The sequence below is a fragment of the Narcine bancroftii genome, chromosome 4 (assembly GCF_036971445.1).
Source record: "Narcine bancroftii isolate sNarBan1 chromosome 4, sNarBan1.hap1, whole genome shotgun sequence".
Lineage (NCBI taxonomy): Eukaryota > Metazoa > Chordata > Chondrichthyes > Torpediniformes > Narcinidae > Narcine > Narcine bancroftii.
The window spans coordinates 55,197,398-55,214,101 of record NC_091472.1 but is presented as its reverse complement, the minus strand read 5'-3'; the positions used below and the strand labels follow the sequence as shown (position 1 = coordinate 55,214,101).

Below are 16,704 nucleotides of genomic sequence, written 5' to 3'. Positions count from 1 at the left end.
TTTTAAAGGCTGCATGTACTAATGAAAATGTCAATCTGTCTTCAATGGACTGCTACTGTCTTTGCTTTTCTTTTTAGCTCATCCTACTGCTCACATTGATAACCTTCCACAATATGTGAGAGATGAGTCATGACAAATGACCACATGCATAGGATTCTCATCAAAAGGTGGTGTGATTCAAGTAAATGTTTTATTATAATGCAGTGTGTGTCAATCTTGCATTTATACACGGTTAAACGTCCCAAGGATTTTAGTGGTAATATATATTTAAAAATTGGGGCTAAGTCACTTAAGCCACAGCATGGTTTGGTCTCAAAAATGCAGAGTAAAACAATCTCTGCCAATGCTGTTTTATTGCTTACATTCCTATCTTGACAAAAAAATGAGAAACTTCCCTTTGTTTTCGGCTTTTTCTGAACACAGAATACCTCAGACCACTTTTCAGCCAATCAAGTGCCTTTGAAGAGCAGTTACTGGTGAAATGTAGGCTACTTGCACGCAGCAAGCTGCCACGAACAATATTGTGACAGCAACACCACGTTCGATTCAGTAATATTATGCGAGGGATAAACGTTGTTAACAAAACAAAAGTAATTCTCCTTGTTATTTAAGGTCATGCTGCAGCTTTTTTTAATTTCTACCTGACAGAGCAGATTGGGCTTTCACTTAACAGCCCATCTGAAAGGCAGCACCTTCAAATGAACAAGGCCTTCTGTACACTATGTGGTAGTATCAGCTGAGACTTTGGTCCTCCAGTCCCTGAAGTGGCACTTGAAACAGAAAATAGGAGCAGCAATCAGCCATTTAGCTTGCGACCCTGCTACACTATTCAACATGACTACGGTTTATCTCAATATTATATTTCCTTCACCCCCTTGCCAGGCCCCTTGATGCCCTTTGTATCTAGAAATTTCATCCTTTTTTTCTTAAATATACTCTGTGACAGGCTCTCCAGCCTTCTATAGCAGTTCATTCCAGTTTCATAATCTGCTGTGTGAAGAGATTTCTCTGCTTGTCAGTTCTAAACCTCTTGCTGAGACTGTGATGCCTTCATTCCAGATGCTGCAAGAATACTCTCTCCACATCCAGTTTGTCTAGTTCTGACAGAATATTGTGTTTCAATTAGATCGCCTCTCATTCCTTTAAGCTCGATTGAATAAAAACATAGAGGATGTTTTCTCTCCAGATATGACAGTACTACCATCCTACAAGTCAGTCCAGTGAACCTTGGCTGCACAACCTCAATGCTAGGCATACAAACTGCACACAATGCTCCAAGTGTGGTCTCACTATTGTCCTGTTTAATTGTAGCAAGAAATCTTTGCTTTTACACTTAAATCATCTTGCAATGGTCAACACATCTTTTAGCTTCTTAACTGCTAGCTGCATCTGATTCCGACCAATCTGTAAGAAAAACTGTCTTTTTACTCATGAAACTACCCAATTTGACATTATTTAAATAATGTGCTACCTTTCCATTTATCCCACCAAAGTGACTAACTTCAATTTATCCACAGTATAATTTTTTTTAAATTTAAATGTAGACATACAGCATGGTAACAGGCCAAATCAGCCCATGAGCCTGTGCCGCCCAATTTACCTACACCCCTGGTACATCTCGAATGGTGGGCATAAACTACATCCCCCTGTGAAAACTCACGCAGACACAGGGAAGGACTTGAACCCAGGTCCTGAGCACTGGCATTGTAAAGGCATGCAGTAACCACTATGCCAACTGTGATGGCAATTGTTTCTTTTCTTACTATTCCATTGAACTCCTCATCTTCAAACTCTTAAGTGAGCTTGGCAGTATTTTGGTATCTAATATCAATATGACAATGTCAGTATGAGTTTATGTCATACATATCAGTACACAGCAAAGCAGGTACATAAGATTTAAAAAAAAAACTGTTTTGAACCTAGATGCTGGTTTTCAATCTTCCATACCTTCTCTCTGAAGGCATCAATTAGAAGAGGTTGTGAACAGAGCAATGGGGGTCCTTTACAATGTGGCTGCAGTCTTGAATGGAGGGGAGGTGAGTGCCTGTGATGGACTTGGCTGGGTTTTACACTTTCTGCAATCTTCTGCATTCCTGAGCACTTAAGTTTCTAAACCAAGCTGTGATGCAACCAGCCAGTATACTTTCTACAGTACACCAATAGAAGTTTGACGACATGCCAAATTTCCTCAGACTCATTATAATGTAGGCATGTTGGTGTGCCTTCTTCCTGTGCCTTGATGTGCTTGCTCCAGGAGAGATCCTCCGATTTGTAGACTCCCAGGTACTTGAAGATGCTAACCTTTTTCACCTCCATCCCATCAATGAGTTCAGGTGTGTGGTCTCTCGGTATCTCATCTAAAATCCACAATAAGCTCCTTGGTCATACTGATGTTGAGAGCAAGATTTTGTTGTTCTGGCACCATACCACCAGATTCTTTATAACCATTCTGTATTCTGGCTCATCATTTCCCTTTATTCAGTCAATAATGTTGGAACCATCAACAAATGGATAGATTATGTTGGAGCTGAACGTGTAAAAGTAAGTATAGAGATAAAGATCAGGAGACTAAATGCACAACTTTGAGGTGTCTCTGTGTTAATGGTCAGCAAGCAGGAGGTTATATTGCCAATCCATACTGATACGGATTACGGCCCTGTAACAGAAGTCCTTGAGGGACTGGACTTCCGTGGCAATAATGAGGTGGTGGGGCCAGGGAATTGGAGTTGTTAAAATGAGGGAGAGACTATGAGGTGGCCTGAATGTAGGTTGAAAGGGACTGGATAAAGGGAGACAAAATAGAGTCGACATATGAAGTGATATGTTCAATGGGGTAAGAGCAGACAGAAACAGCAGGCCCAAGGGCATCCTGCTTGTGTATCTTGGGAGGAGGAAAGGAGACAGAATTTCTAATGCAGAATCTTGACTCAAAATGTTGGCTATCTCTTTCCTTCCAGCACATTTCTTTTTGTTAATTACATGTAATATTTTATGAGTGAAATTAATGATCAAATGAATCCTCTTCTACAAACTGCATATATCTAAAACTATTTTAAGAAGTGGTTATGTTTCCCTTAAATAAAAAGAAAGCAAGTCTCATATTGACTTAAGTAATTTTTTTTCAAGGCTAAGTATTGATGAACCATTATTTTAGAGTTATGTATCTCTGATGAAATAAAGTATTGATACTACATGAACACAAAATATTTAGACTGGAATATATTTTACTGAAGACAACAAATAATCCAGCAGTTTCCCCATTGTTATTTGCCTTTTCACTAGATGAAGTCAAGGAACTATAAAGATGTACCAGTAATTAGAATTTGTTCTCATACATAAACCCCAGCAGGGTATATTTTTTCAAGTACCACACTATAAAACTGTAACATTACCTGAAATGCTATTGATTTGAGGAGTTGTTGACATCTGATGGTGCAGGTGTGTTTATGAGATTTCATTCTTCATTCCTAGTTTGAAACAGATGGAAACGATAAATGAGACAGATGTTAATTTTTTTTATGACAGGTTAAAAAAAATGACTTATTTAAAGCAGGTCAACGATGCTGCGGTCAGATTGACTACACCACCCATTCTCAACATGTACCATATGCCCCACCCCCTTCCCCTGGGGCCACAGTACATTTAAGGAGAGGGGGAGCAGGGACTGAAATCTTAAATATTTTTAATGTTTTTCTTGTAGTTGGTAGGAAGGAAGTACAGAAGAAACCAACTAAACTTGTCTGCTTCACAGTGAAGGGGGCCCACACATTTTGACTTGAGGCCTAATGGGGCCATAGCCAAAAAGAAGGTTGAGAATGGTTGGTCTACACAATGCTCTCTCTCTGTTATTTATTCTGCAGAATTTGATAAATGCTTTAGAATATGAATAGGAAATTCTTTGCCTGCTGTGTGTAACAATGTTGTTGATGGGTTTGAGAATATTTCCTTTCAGGGATTCCCAAAAAAAAATTATGCAGCCTAATTTTTTGGACGAGACTACAATAGGCATGGAAATCATTAATTGGGCAAAGAATTTTACCAATGATAACTGAGCAGAAGCACCAGCAAATAGGAGGATCTTAAAAGAGGGATATGATCAAGTGCCAAACTGGGAAACTGGGTCTGTGTGCACCTGTGATGGCTGCAAGGGAGCTGGTCCAGTGATGTGATTTAAGATTCCCTCATTAAATAATGGAGATAGAAAATGTATGCACGGAGTGAAGACTGAAAGCTGGTTGGCTGCATTGGAAAATTGGACAAACCGGCTGCCGCACAACCTCATAAGGGTGTGGAAATGAAGGTTTCCCATATGTGCACCGACATCCTCACCTCCAGAGTTCACTATGCACAGTGCAGTGAAGGATGCTCTTTGGATCACTTCTTCAAATTGAGCTGACTCAATCTGTCATGCCAGGATGCAAATAAAGGATTAGTTTAATGCTGTCAAAGGAAGGGGTTAGCAGGCTTTCATCAGTGAGGCATAGCCCAGTGTAATTGTCCATTAGCTGCATCAGCGGGCAGATTACTCTCTTTTTGCAGCATACCTTGGTTCCACTGAAGCTGCACAGCACTACCAGTGGGGACAGCTCTTCCACGTACAGTATTATTGATGGAGCCACCACCATAGAATCATGCTGTAAAACCTCTAAATGAACTTACAGAAAGAATCAGAGCAAGGGAGAGAGGAAGTTAGGACTCAGCAAAGTAATTGCTTCAGTTCTGTCTCTGATTAATATCTGTACAAATCCATCCTTAAAGACTCATTTACTTACAACTTAAAAGGCAAACAGGACACGAGTGGTACCATCTGACTATGCCTGAAGAAATGACATTTATCCTTTCTGGACAGGGTCAAAGGTCAGAATGAATTTGGTTATAGTCATGAACCGCACTACATGATCAACTGCACATGATCAACTACACAAAAAAAAATAGGATGGGAGGTAGAAAAGGGTGGGGGAGTAGCTTTACCGGTCAGGGGTAATATCACAGCTATTGGAAGGGAGGACGCTGTAGAGGGAGTGTCCACCGAGTTGGTGTGGGTGGAAGTCAGAAACAGAAAGGGAGCTATCACGGTACTGGGAATAGTCTACAGGCCCCCAAATAGCCTTTTGGGACATCGAGGAGCAGATAAGAAGGCAGATTTGGGAATGGTGTGGGAAATACAGGGTTGCAGTTATGGGTGATTTCAACTCCCCTAATATTGACTGGCACCTACTGACTGCCAGAGGGATAGAAGAAAGGCCATACTGGATCTATTTCTGGGGAACAAACCTGGTCAGGTGGCGCACCTCTCAGTGGGGGAGCATTTTGGTGAGAGTGACCACAACTCCCTTAGCTTTAACATAGCCATGGAAAAGGATGTAAACAGTCAAACTGGGAAAGTGCTTAACTGAGAAGGGCTAATTATGAAGAAATGAGTCAGGACTAGCAAGAATAAATTGGAAGCAATTGTTTAAAGGTGAAAGCATGGAAGTAATCTGGAGGAGGTTTTGGGACCACTTGTGCAGGATTCAAGATAGGTTTATCCCACTGGAACAAGGAAAAGATGGTAGGAAAAAGGAACTATGGCTGACAAAACAGGTCAGGGAACTAGTCAAGAGGAAGAAGGAAACATACATTAGATATAGGAAGCAGGAAACAGGAAGGACTAATGAAAAGTATTTGGTAGGCAGGAAGGAGATTAAGAAAGGACTTAGGAGAGCTTGAAGGGTGAATCAGAAGGCCTTGGCATGTAGAATTATGGAGAGCTCCAAGACGTTGTATGCGTATGTGAAAAACAGAAGGATGACAAGAATGAAGGTGGGGCTGCTGAAGGATAAAGGAGGCAAAATGTGCCTGGATGTGGAGGAGGTTGGAGAGGTTCTAAATAAATACTTTGTGTCAGTATTCACAAGAGAAAAGGACCTTGATCAGGGTAAAGTTGAAATTGAACAGGCCTATGTGCTGGTCAATGTGGAGGTTAAGGAAATGGAAGTTTTGGATCTTTTTAAAAACATTAAGATTGATAAGTCCCTGGGGCGGGATGCGTTATACCCCATGCTGCTGTGGAAAGAGATAGCTGTGGCAGTAACTATGATCTTTGAATTCTCTTTAGCTGCAGGGAAGGATTGGAGAATGGAAAATATTGTTCCTTTATTTAAAAAAGATAATAGTGAGAATCCTGGGAATTATAGACTGGTATTATTACACCAGTGGTGTGCAAACTAATGGAGAAGATTCTTAAGGATAGGATCTATTAGCCTTTGGAGAAGTGCAGTCTACTCAAGGATAGTCAGCATGACTTTATGAAAGGAAGGTCGTGCCTCATGAGACTAATTAAGTTGTTTGAGGAGGTAACAAAAGAAATTGATGATGATAGGGTGGTAGATGTGGTCTACATGGATTTTAGCAAGGCATTTGACAAGGTTCCCCACGAGATACTCATCCTGAAAGTCATAAGGCATGGGATCAGTGGAACCTTGGTTATATGGATAAAAAGTTGGCTTGTAGGAAGAAAGCAGAGAGTAGTAGTGGAAGGAAAGTATTCTGCCTGGAGATTGGTGACTAGTGGAGTGCTTCAGGATCTGTTCTGGGACCTGGATGAAGAGGCGGTAGGATGGGTTAGTAAGTTTGAAGATGGCACAAATGTTGGTGGATGGAGCTGAGGGATGTCGAAGGTTACAAGAGGATATAGACAGGATGCAGAGTTGGTCAGAAAAGTGGCAGATAAGTGTGAGGTGATGCATTGTGGAAGGACTAACCAGAAGGCTGAGTACAGGGTTAATGGTCAGTTATTTAATAGTGTGGATGAACAGAGGAACCTTGGGATCCAAATCCAAAAACTCCTCGAGGTTGCCGCACAGGTTGGTAAGATAGTTAAGAAGGCCTATGGGATGCTGGGATACATTAATAGGGGGATCGAATTCAGTAGAGAAGTCATGTTACAACTCAACAAATCTTTGGAAAGACCACTATTAGAATATTGTGTTCCATTCTGGTTCATTATACAAAGGATGTGGAAGCTCTGGAGAGGGTGCAGAGGAGATTTACCAGGATGCTGTGTGGATTGGGAAACAAGTCTTATGAGGCAAGGTTAGCAGAGCTGGGAATTTTCACTTTGGAGTGTCGAAGAATGAGAGGAGACTTGATAAAGTTTTCAAGATTGTGAGAGACTGATGTACCATCAATTATTCACAAAAAGCTGAGTAGTGAAACAATCAGGCTTTTAATAGTTAAAGACCAGAACACTAACAACCGTCCACCTCCTTGACTGATCAGAGCAAAAGTAAAAGGGTGGCATTCAAGGGGCTAGGATTGGTCTCAGGAGGCATGTCCAGTCGGTAACAGTCAATCACGGAATAACAGTGGTTTACCACAGAGGCATAGATAGGGGGACAACCAGCACCTGTTTCCCAGGGCAGGATCAGCAAACACCAGAGGACATATGTATAAAGTTAAGGGAGGGAAATTTAGGGGAGAAATCAGGCATACGTTTTTTATACAGAGAGTTGTGGGTGCCTGGAATGCCTTGCTGGGTATGATGGTGGAGGCTGAAACACTGGGGGCATTAAAGAGACTCTTAGACAGGCACATGGATGAGAGGAAAATAGAGGTTTATGGAGTAGGGAGAGTTTAGTCCTTTTCTTTGGAAATAATATATGGAGCGCTTTCATCCCTAACGTTGAAGTACTCGAGATGGCAGAGGTCGACAGCATCGAGTCCACGCTGCTGAAGATCCAGCTGCGCTGGGTGGGTCACGTCTCCAGAATGGAGGACCATCGCCTTCCCAAGATTGTGTTATATGGCGAGCTCTCCACTGGCCACCGTGACAAAGGTGCACCAAAGAAAAGGTACAAGGACTGCCTAAAGAAATCTCTTGGTGCCTGCCACATTGACCACCGCCAATGGGCTGATATCGCCTCAAACCGTGCATCTTGGCGCCTCACAGTTCGGCGGGCAGCAACCTCCTTTGAAGAAGACCGCAGAGCCCACCTCACTGACAAAAGGCAAAGGAGAAAAACCCAACACCCAACCCCAACCCACCAATTTTCCCCTGCAACCGCTGCAACCGTGTCTGCCTGTCCCGCATCGGACTTGTCAGCCACAAACGAGCCTGCAGCTGACGTGGACATTTACCCCCTCCGTAAGTCTTCGTCCGCGAAGCCAAGCCAAGAATATATGGGTCAGCACAACATCGAGGGCCAAAGGGCCTGTAGGGTTCTATGTACATTAGAACACTACCTCTGCAAATCTCAAGATGAGTTTCTTCTGAAATTGGGTAATCTTTTTTGTCTAGGGATCAATTGCCATGAGGATTCATTGTAAAATGTTATCTATTGCCTTTGCTGCTGTCAAAGGTTTTATCAATTTTTTTAAGTGGAAACGGGTGGCTAACGTTAATGTAGGTGCCTTGTGAAATGAGCAGGGGGGGAATTAATAATGGGTAATGCAGAAATGGGCAAGAGCTTCAGCAATTATTTTGAATTAGGCTTCACAGTGGAATGCATGCTGTTAAGGATGTGACAGTTGAGGAACTCAATGCAAACTCTATCACTAAAATGGTATTGCTACCAAACTGGTGGGCCTGAAGGTAAATGTCCCCTTGTCCTGATGACGTGATTCCCAGTGAACTGAAGCAAACAGTGGAAATCATAGTTGATGTTAGGGTAATTTGCCAAATTCTTTGGTCTCTGGGCATGTCCTGATGGATTGGAAGACAGCAAATATAACCACAATGGAAGGGCCTAATGGCCTGTTTCCGTGCTGTAATTGTTATGTTATGTTATGTTATGTTAAAATAAAATGGATGTAGTTGTAAAATAAGTTACTATGGGTCAGTGAGTAGTTTAGATAAACTTGAAGCTATTATTAAGTAAGAAATATTGAGACATCTGGATGGAGGTTATACCGTCAGACAGATGCAGGATGGATTCAGGAAGGGCAAGTCACATTTAACAAATTTACTGGAGTTTTTTGAAGATACAGAGATATCAGGGAATACAGGGAAAGGGCGAATATTGTAGACTTGGGTTTCCACAAGGAATTCTATAAAGTCCTGATTAAAGATTTCTACATAAGATAAGGATGATGAATAGAATTGGGGACAATGAATAGAAGATTGGTTAACCAACAGAAGGAAAAGAGTTGGGATAAATGGTTGTTTCTCTGGTTGGTGATCAGTGGTGCATGGAGAGCATCAGGGGTCAGAACTGGGTCTGCAACTGTTCAAGTTATACCTTAATGATTTGAAGGAGGAAACCAAGTAAGGAATGTTTGTTGATGGCATTAAATTGAATGAAAAATGAAATTGTATGGAGCATGCTGAGAGCTGCGTATGGGCATTAAACAGCCTGTCAAAAAAACTGATGGTGTTTTAAAATTGAAATCCGGCAACCATGGGTCCATGTCCAAGATAGCGGTGCCTGTGCTCAGCAGTGGCCATGAAAGGTTGCAGACCAGGGAGCAGCAGACCAGCACAGCCCATCAGAAATGGGAAGAACACCCTCTGTTGAGAAAGAGTAGCAGATGAGATGACCCTGTAGGGAAGGTGACTATGGCAGTGGACCAACGAGGGTCTCAGCAGCTGAGGGATCCACACAGGCTCTAGGTGGTCAGTGACTTGCAGTCAAAGGACTCGCTCAGGCTGCAGGCTCCTTGCGGCTTGTGGTCGGGGGGACCCACATAGGCCGTAGGTTGCTGAAGACTGACTCATGGGAACCAGGTATCGGAAGCTGGATTCTAGAGGGTGCTGAGGGTAAGAAAAGTTCTCAAAGGGCCTTGGCCGCTGAAGGCTTCCTGATCCTGTTGGAGGCTTGGATTTGGAAGTAGGTTTGCTGATGGTTTGATCAGGGATCTGTGCAGCTGCAGAGGCTGCAGGAGGACTAGAGGAAAATCCAAGAACACTCAGTGACTCTGCAGGGATTCTCTTTTACTTCCTAGCATCAGCGGTAAGTAGGAACGTCTTGCACATCTGGTGGGTAAGACTAGAAGGCATTGGAAGGGTTTCAAAAAGTAAAGAAAGTTAAATTTATAATGGACTCAAGTCAAGTTCATTGCATTCTGATTGTACAAGTACCACCTAACGAAGCAGCATTCTCTGGTCCTTGGTGCAAAAACCAGACATAACACACATTAAAACAAATAATACATATGCAGGACAAGTATTATATCTATAAAAATAAATAAATATTATTTTGTATAAATGAGAGTCTCAGATGGTTAGTGTGAGCTGTTCCTTTGGTCGTTCAGCATTCTCACTGCCTGTGGGAAGTAAACCAATCTTTTAAATGTGAAACCCCTGTGAGGCTCTTTGCAGTGCTGGTACAAGGAACGTGGAATCATTGTTTTCACAAAGCTTTGCTGCTTCAAATAAATATGATGCCTGTTACCCTGCTTTATTGGTTATTGACCCTCTTTATGTGGTCCAAGGGACAAGGATTGAGTAAAACCATTTAATCCACCCTGACCCACTCAGGTCATAGCATTTTAATATTGAATGTAAAGAGGAAATTCAAGGGACATGTAAAGTGGCCTGCGCAGGAATTCTGTGAGGTGATAAAGGAAGAGCTACTTGTTCATTGTGTTAATAGTAGTAAAACACAAAAATCTGCAGACACTGTGGCTGAAGTAAAAACACAAAGCTGGGGAAACTCAGCAGGTCAAGCAGTGTCCTTTATGTAGCAAAGGTAAGGTATGGAAAAATGTCAGCAGGTGTCCAAACAAAAGAGTGGGGAGGGGAGGAGTGGTCACAAAGGCTGGAGGTGATAGGTGTAAAAAGGAGGGAGGGGAGCGCAACGATCAAGGGGAGGAGGAATAGCTGGGAGAATAGAGGGGGAAGGGATGGAGGAGAACTGGAAAGGGGAAGGGAGGGAGGGGAGGTGGAAGAGGAGAGCAGGTGAACAGAAACTGGAGAAGTCGATGTTAATGTCATCTGGTGGGAGGGTGCCCAGGCAGAAAATCAGGTGTTGTTCCTCCAATTTATGGGAGTCTTGGTGGGATAGTACCTCAGGCCATGGATGGACATGAGTATAGGACTGTAACACAGAACTGGAATGGTTGGCTACTGGGAGGTCTCTGTCACTGGTGTGGATGGAGCAAAGATGTCTGCGAAGCGACCTCTCAATCTGTGCCCAGTCTCCAATGTAGAGAAGGCCACAGATGAGCTGAGAAAATGTGGTCTGCTGGGACATTTTTGTACATTTCAGGTGGATTGGGGATCATTTGTATGGCACATTGTGATACAAAAACAGATTCTAAGCTATTTGGATCTCAGAAGTGGCTTTAATGCTATAATTGATGTGTGAATTAAAAAGAAAGCAAGGAAAACATAAATCAGTTGACTCCTGACTGTTCAATAGACACAAGTGCAGTGACTGGAAATTCATCTCCAGGTAAGAGTTGCTGAATGTCCTGAAAAACATTCAATGATGAGTCTAAAAGTCATGAAGTCTGAGTATTGAAGTCAAGGAATCATGGTGCAGCTTTGAGAGTATTGTATGCAGTTCTGATCGCCATATTACAGGATGGATGTGGAGACTTTGAAGAGGTTCACCAGAATGTTGCCTGGATTAGAGAATAAAGTGAGATGAGAGATACAAGGAGAGGTTGGACAAACTTGGTTTGTTTTCTCTGGATTGTTAGTGGTTATACATAGTTTATAAAATTATGAGAGGTAGTTAGTCAAAGTCTTTTTTTCCTAGGGTGGCAATGTCAAATACTAGAAGGCATAGCTTTAAGATGATAGGGGAAAGTTTAAAGGAGATGTGTGAAGCAAGCTTTTACACAAAGTATGGTAGGTATTTGCAACACTTGGCCAGGAGAGGGGAGGAGAGGTAGAAACAGATATGATTGTGACATTTAAGAAGCATTTAGGCAAACACACAACTATGCAGAGGATGGAGGGATATGGATAATGTGCAAGAGATGAAGTCATACAGCATAGAACAGGCTCTTTGTCCCGACTAGTCCATACATCAGACTCCAAAACAACAAACTCAATCACAGACTCTTTTAAGGACTCTTACTTAGCACATTATTTATTTTTTTTCTGTAGTGCAGTCAATTTGCTTGTGTTTCTTTCTTCGTTTACATTTCTCTCTTTTGTATACAGTTACCGATAAGTAGAAATTCTGCCTTACAGATAAAAGAATCTCACGGTTGTAAGTGATGTCATGTATGTACTCAGACAATAACTTTGAACTTTGGGGTATTCTTGTTTGCCTGCACTTGGTCCATATTCCTCCAAGCCTTTAATCCATAAAATACTTTGGAGTGTCTTTTGAATATTGTTATTTTGCCTGCTTCTACAGTTCCTACGGAGAGGATTAGTTTAATTTGGCATCATGGTCAGCTCAGATATCATGGTTGAAGGGGCCTATGCTTGGTCTATGATCCAGCATTCTGTACTTGGAGCCGACATGTATTGTAAGGCAATTAGCGAAGAGTACATTGTATGTCCTGGACAATTCAATCATATTTTGTAAAAGAATGAATATTTTGATAATCAATAATAAAACATGAAAATCTCCAGGCACCATGATTGAATTAAAAGCACAAAACTGTGGAAACTCAGCAGGTCAAAGATAAAGATACATAACCAATGTTTTGGGCTTGAGTCCTTCAAGTTATTAGCAAAATATAAGCAGGTGCCCAATTACGTCCATTTAACCTACAACCCCAATATTTTGAAGGGTGGGATGAAACTGGAACATCTGGGGGAAACCCACACAGACATGGGGAGGACATGCAAACTCCTGACAGACAGGACCAGATTTGAACCTGGGTAGCAGACACTGTAATAGCGTGGCGCTAATCGCTAGAAAAGTCAATATAATGAAAGGCAATATGTCTGTGGAAGAAGTTTCTCTGGTTTCTACTAGTCCACTCCCCATTCTCCCTCTCTTCCCTATTTATCTTTCTTTTTTCCTCCAGCTCTCCACCCACTTCCCCCTCCATTCACACAGCCATCCCCCTTCCCCTTCTTGAATGTTGTGCCCTCCCTCCCTTATCCACCCATTACCTCCTGTTTGTGGGATTGTGCTCTTCCTCTTGGTCCTCCCCACCACCATTTTGTTCAGGCACTTGCCTCCATTTTGCTGATACCTTGATGAAGGACTCAAGCCTGAAATGTTGGTTATGTATCTTTATCTTTGCTATATAAAGTACTCTGTTTGACCTGCTAAATTTCCTCAGCTTTGTGTCTTTGATGACGAATAATTTGGTATTGCTTCGTAACTGGATACAAAGTGAAAGAGAAAACAAAATAAATGTACCTGGCAAACATATGGAATTCTGATGAATTGTTTGAACATTTTTAACAGAAGTTGAGTTTGAAGGCAGGAACAGACAATATAGTGGTTATTAACTGCCCATTTCAATGCATTTGTGGACAGTATTTCATTGGAAACATAAGCTCCACTGGTACATGATGGATGTCTTCCAATGACTATGGAAATAGTGAAGAATAAAGTTCCAAGAGAAATTATTTTGGAAATCATAATGTGATTTTAACTTTTAAAAAATTGGTTAAACACATCTAAGAGAAGCAGCTAACAAATCAGGAATTAATTTTTGAATGTTGTCAAAAAATGTGTCTCCTTGGTCCAATTTCCTTACTCAGCTTTGGACTGGAGATATTCCAGTCTGGAGAATTGTGTCTTTAAAATCTGCAATTATCTAAAGGGCAAAGTGACTCCTTGTTTAAGCAGTGCACTGATGTTTAGACTCATCCTTTTCATTTAAATTTGGTGTACAGCAGAGTGTTATAGGCTCTTCCCACCCATGAGCTCATGCTACCCAAGTAACATGCAACCATGTATGTTTTGAAGGGTAGGATGAAACTGGAGCACCCAGGGAAACCCACTCAGATATGAGGAGAACATGCAAACTCCTTACAGGCAGCACTGGATTCGAACCTGGATAACAGGTGCTGTAATAATGTTGCGCTAACTGCTAAGCTTGTTTATAGAACCTTTTTTTAACATTTGTTTTCCTATTTCACTTCAGTACTTCACCCTTTAAGATATTCTCCAACTCTGGCAACAGAGTGGCCCTGTGGGCGCAGCAGTTAGTGCACTTGCCTTTACAGGGCCAGCGATCGGGATTGGACCTGGGTTCAAATCCTGCGCTCTCTGTAAGAAGTATGTTCTCCCCGTGTCTGTGTGGGTTTTCTATGGGTGCTCCAGTTTCCTCCCACCCTTCAAAATGTACTGGAAGTGTAGGTTTATGGGGTGTAAATTGGGCAACACGGACTCATGGGGCCGAATTAGCCTGCTACAGTGCTGTATATCTAAATTAAAAATTTTAAAGATCTAGATTTTCTGTTAATGAATTATTCTATTATTCATATTCCAGCTGTTCTAAACATTGACTTTTCCCCACTAGACCTCTCTACATCTCTTGTTTCTAATGCGAGACACTTTGTAAAATCTTCCTTTTTGACTAAGGATATTGTCTCCAGTCCTAATATGTGTCTTGTAGTTTAATTGTATGATTTAACAATGGCGTGAAGCAAGGCTGTGTTCTCGCACCAACCCTCTTTTCAATCTTCTTCAGCATGATGCTGAACCAAGCCATGAAAGACCCCAACAATGAAGACGCTGTTTACATCCGGTACCACACGGATGGCAGTCTCTTCAATCTGAGGCGCCTGCAAGCTCACACCAAGACACAAGAGAAACTTGTCCGTGAACTACTCTTTGCAGATGATGCCGCTTTAGTTGCCCATTCAGAGCCAGCTCTTCAGCGCTTGACGTCCTGCTTTGCGGAAACTGCCAAAATGTTTGGCCTGGAAGTCAGCCTGAAGAAAACTGAGGTCCTCCATCAGCCAGCTCCCCACCATGACTACCAGCCCCCCCACATCTCCATCGGGCACACAAAACTCAAAACGGTCAACCAGTTTACCTATCTCGGCTGCACCATTTCATCAGATGCAAGGATCGACAATGAGATAGACAACAGACTCGCCAAGGCAAATAGCGCCTTTGGAAGACTACACAAGAGTCTGGAAAAACAACCAACTGAAAAACCTCACAAAGATAAGCGTATACAGAGCCGTTGTCATACCCACACTCCTGTTCGGCTCCGAATCATGGGTCCTCTACCGGCACCACCTACGGCTCCTAGAACGCTTCCACCAGCGTTGTCTCCGCTCCATCCTCAACATCCATTGGAGCGCTCACACCCCTAACATCGAGGTACTCGAGATGGCAGAGGTCGACAGCATCGAGTCCACGCTGCTGAAGATCCAGCTGTGCTGGATGGGTCACGTCTCCAGAATGGAGGACCATCGCCTTCCCAAGATCGTATTATATGGCGAGCTCTCCACTGGCCACCGTGACAGAGGTGCACCAAAGAAAAGGTACAAGGACTGCCTAAAGAAATCTCTTGGTGCCTGCCACATTGACCACCGCCAGTGGGCTGATAACGCCTCAAACCGTGCATCTTGGCGCCTCACAGTTTGGCGGGCAGCAGCCTCCTTTGAAGAAGACCGCAGAGCCCACCTCACTGACAAAAGGCAAAGGAGGAAAAACCCAACACCCAACCCCAACCAACCAATTTTCCCTTGCAACCGCTGCAATCGTGTCTGCCTGTCCCGCATCGGACTGGTCAGCCACAAACGAGCCTGCAGCTGACGTGGACTTTTTACCCCCTCCATAATTCTTCGTCCGCGAAGCCAAGCCAAAGAAAGAAAGATACTTCTCTGAAGCATTCTGAAATGTTTCACTTTACCAAAGACCCTCTAGAAATGGAATTTGCTGTTGTGGCTTCAGGTTGCTTTGCCAAGAACATACCGTGAGAAGTGCATTCAACCTGGGATCAGACAGGAATTGATAAGCATAAAAAATATGCACAGAAATCAGAAAATGCAGCAAAGAAGGAACCAGTGATAGGAATGGATATTGATATTACGCACAAATTGCTTCTGCACTGCTCTGAATTGGCACCGTTACAGTTTTGAGTTATTTTAATAAAAGTTTTTTTATTTTTCATCATTGTCACAGCCCAGCAGCTGTAAAACAACAAAAATTACAAAACCGATTCTAAAAAGATGTGATCCCAGAGCATGTACAAGTTTGGTCTAATTATAGATTCAAGATATCACCTTTTTGAGCAATTGTTTCCCGTCCTTTTGTTGGTGAAGTTATCAATTGCTGCTCAAGTTGATTTCCTTGATGGCTTCTTCCTTCTGACATCTCTAATAAGTTGTCATTTTATGCAAGAATCTGGATAATGCAATTCAACAGTTTATTCAACAGCAGGGGCATTACAGCTAACCTAACCTTGTCCTTGACATTTCATCAACTTAGAAGTTTAAAAGTGACAATTACAATGAACAATGTATAATTTCTTCAAATTGTGTGACACCCTTATTTCTGTGAGTAATGTGACAAGTCAGCATGTTTTAAAAATTCATGTGCATTCTTCATCTCGTGTCATTCAATTGCAGTCAGTAACAAGGACATTGCTCATTTTCCTCTTCATAGCGCAGAGTGCAATGAATAGTCAGTGTGCATATTGATAAGACTGGACAATGGAGTGCAGCCCAGACCTAAAACTGGGAACATTATTGACCACCAGGCTAACCGACAAGTTGCTTTTACTCACTTCACCACTCAACTAGTTCATCAAGTGCTGATGAAAGGCCATTGACTTAAAATGTCAATTCTGTTTCTCTCTCTATCCATACTATCAGAGAATTTCCAGTATCACTGGCTCACCACT

General features: G+C 42.2%; 1 long non-coding RNA gene across 1 annotated transcript in view; it reads right to left on the bottom strand.

Moving 5' to 3' along the window:
* LOC138759844 (uncharacterized) overlaps positions 1–16,219 on the bottom strand; it is a 37,755-nt gene extending 21,536 nt beyond the window's left edge. Inside the window, exons 1-2 of the long non-coding RNA XR_011355144.1 lie at positions 16,085–16,219; positions 3,393–3,467 (exon numbers count right to left, since the gene is read on the bottom strand). This is a non-coding gene — a long non-coding RNA (uncharacterized lncRNA). The remainder of the gene's footprint in view (positions 1–3,392; positions 3,468–16,084) is intronic.
* Between the last annotated feature and the right edge of the window lie 485 nt (positions 16,220–16,704).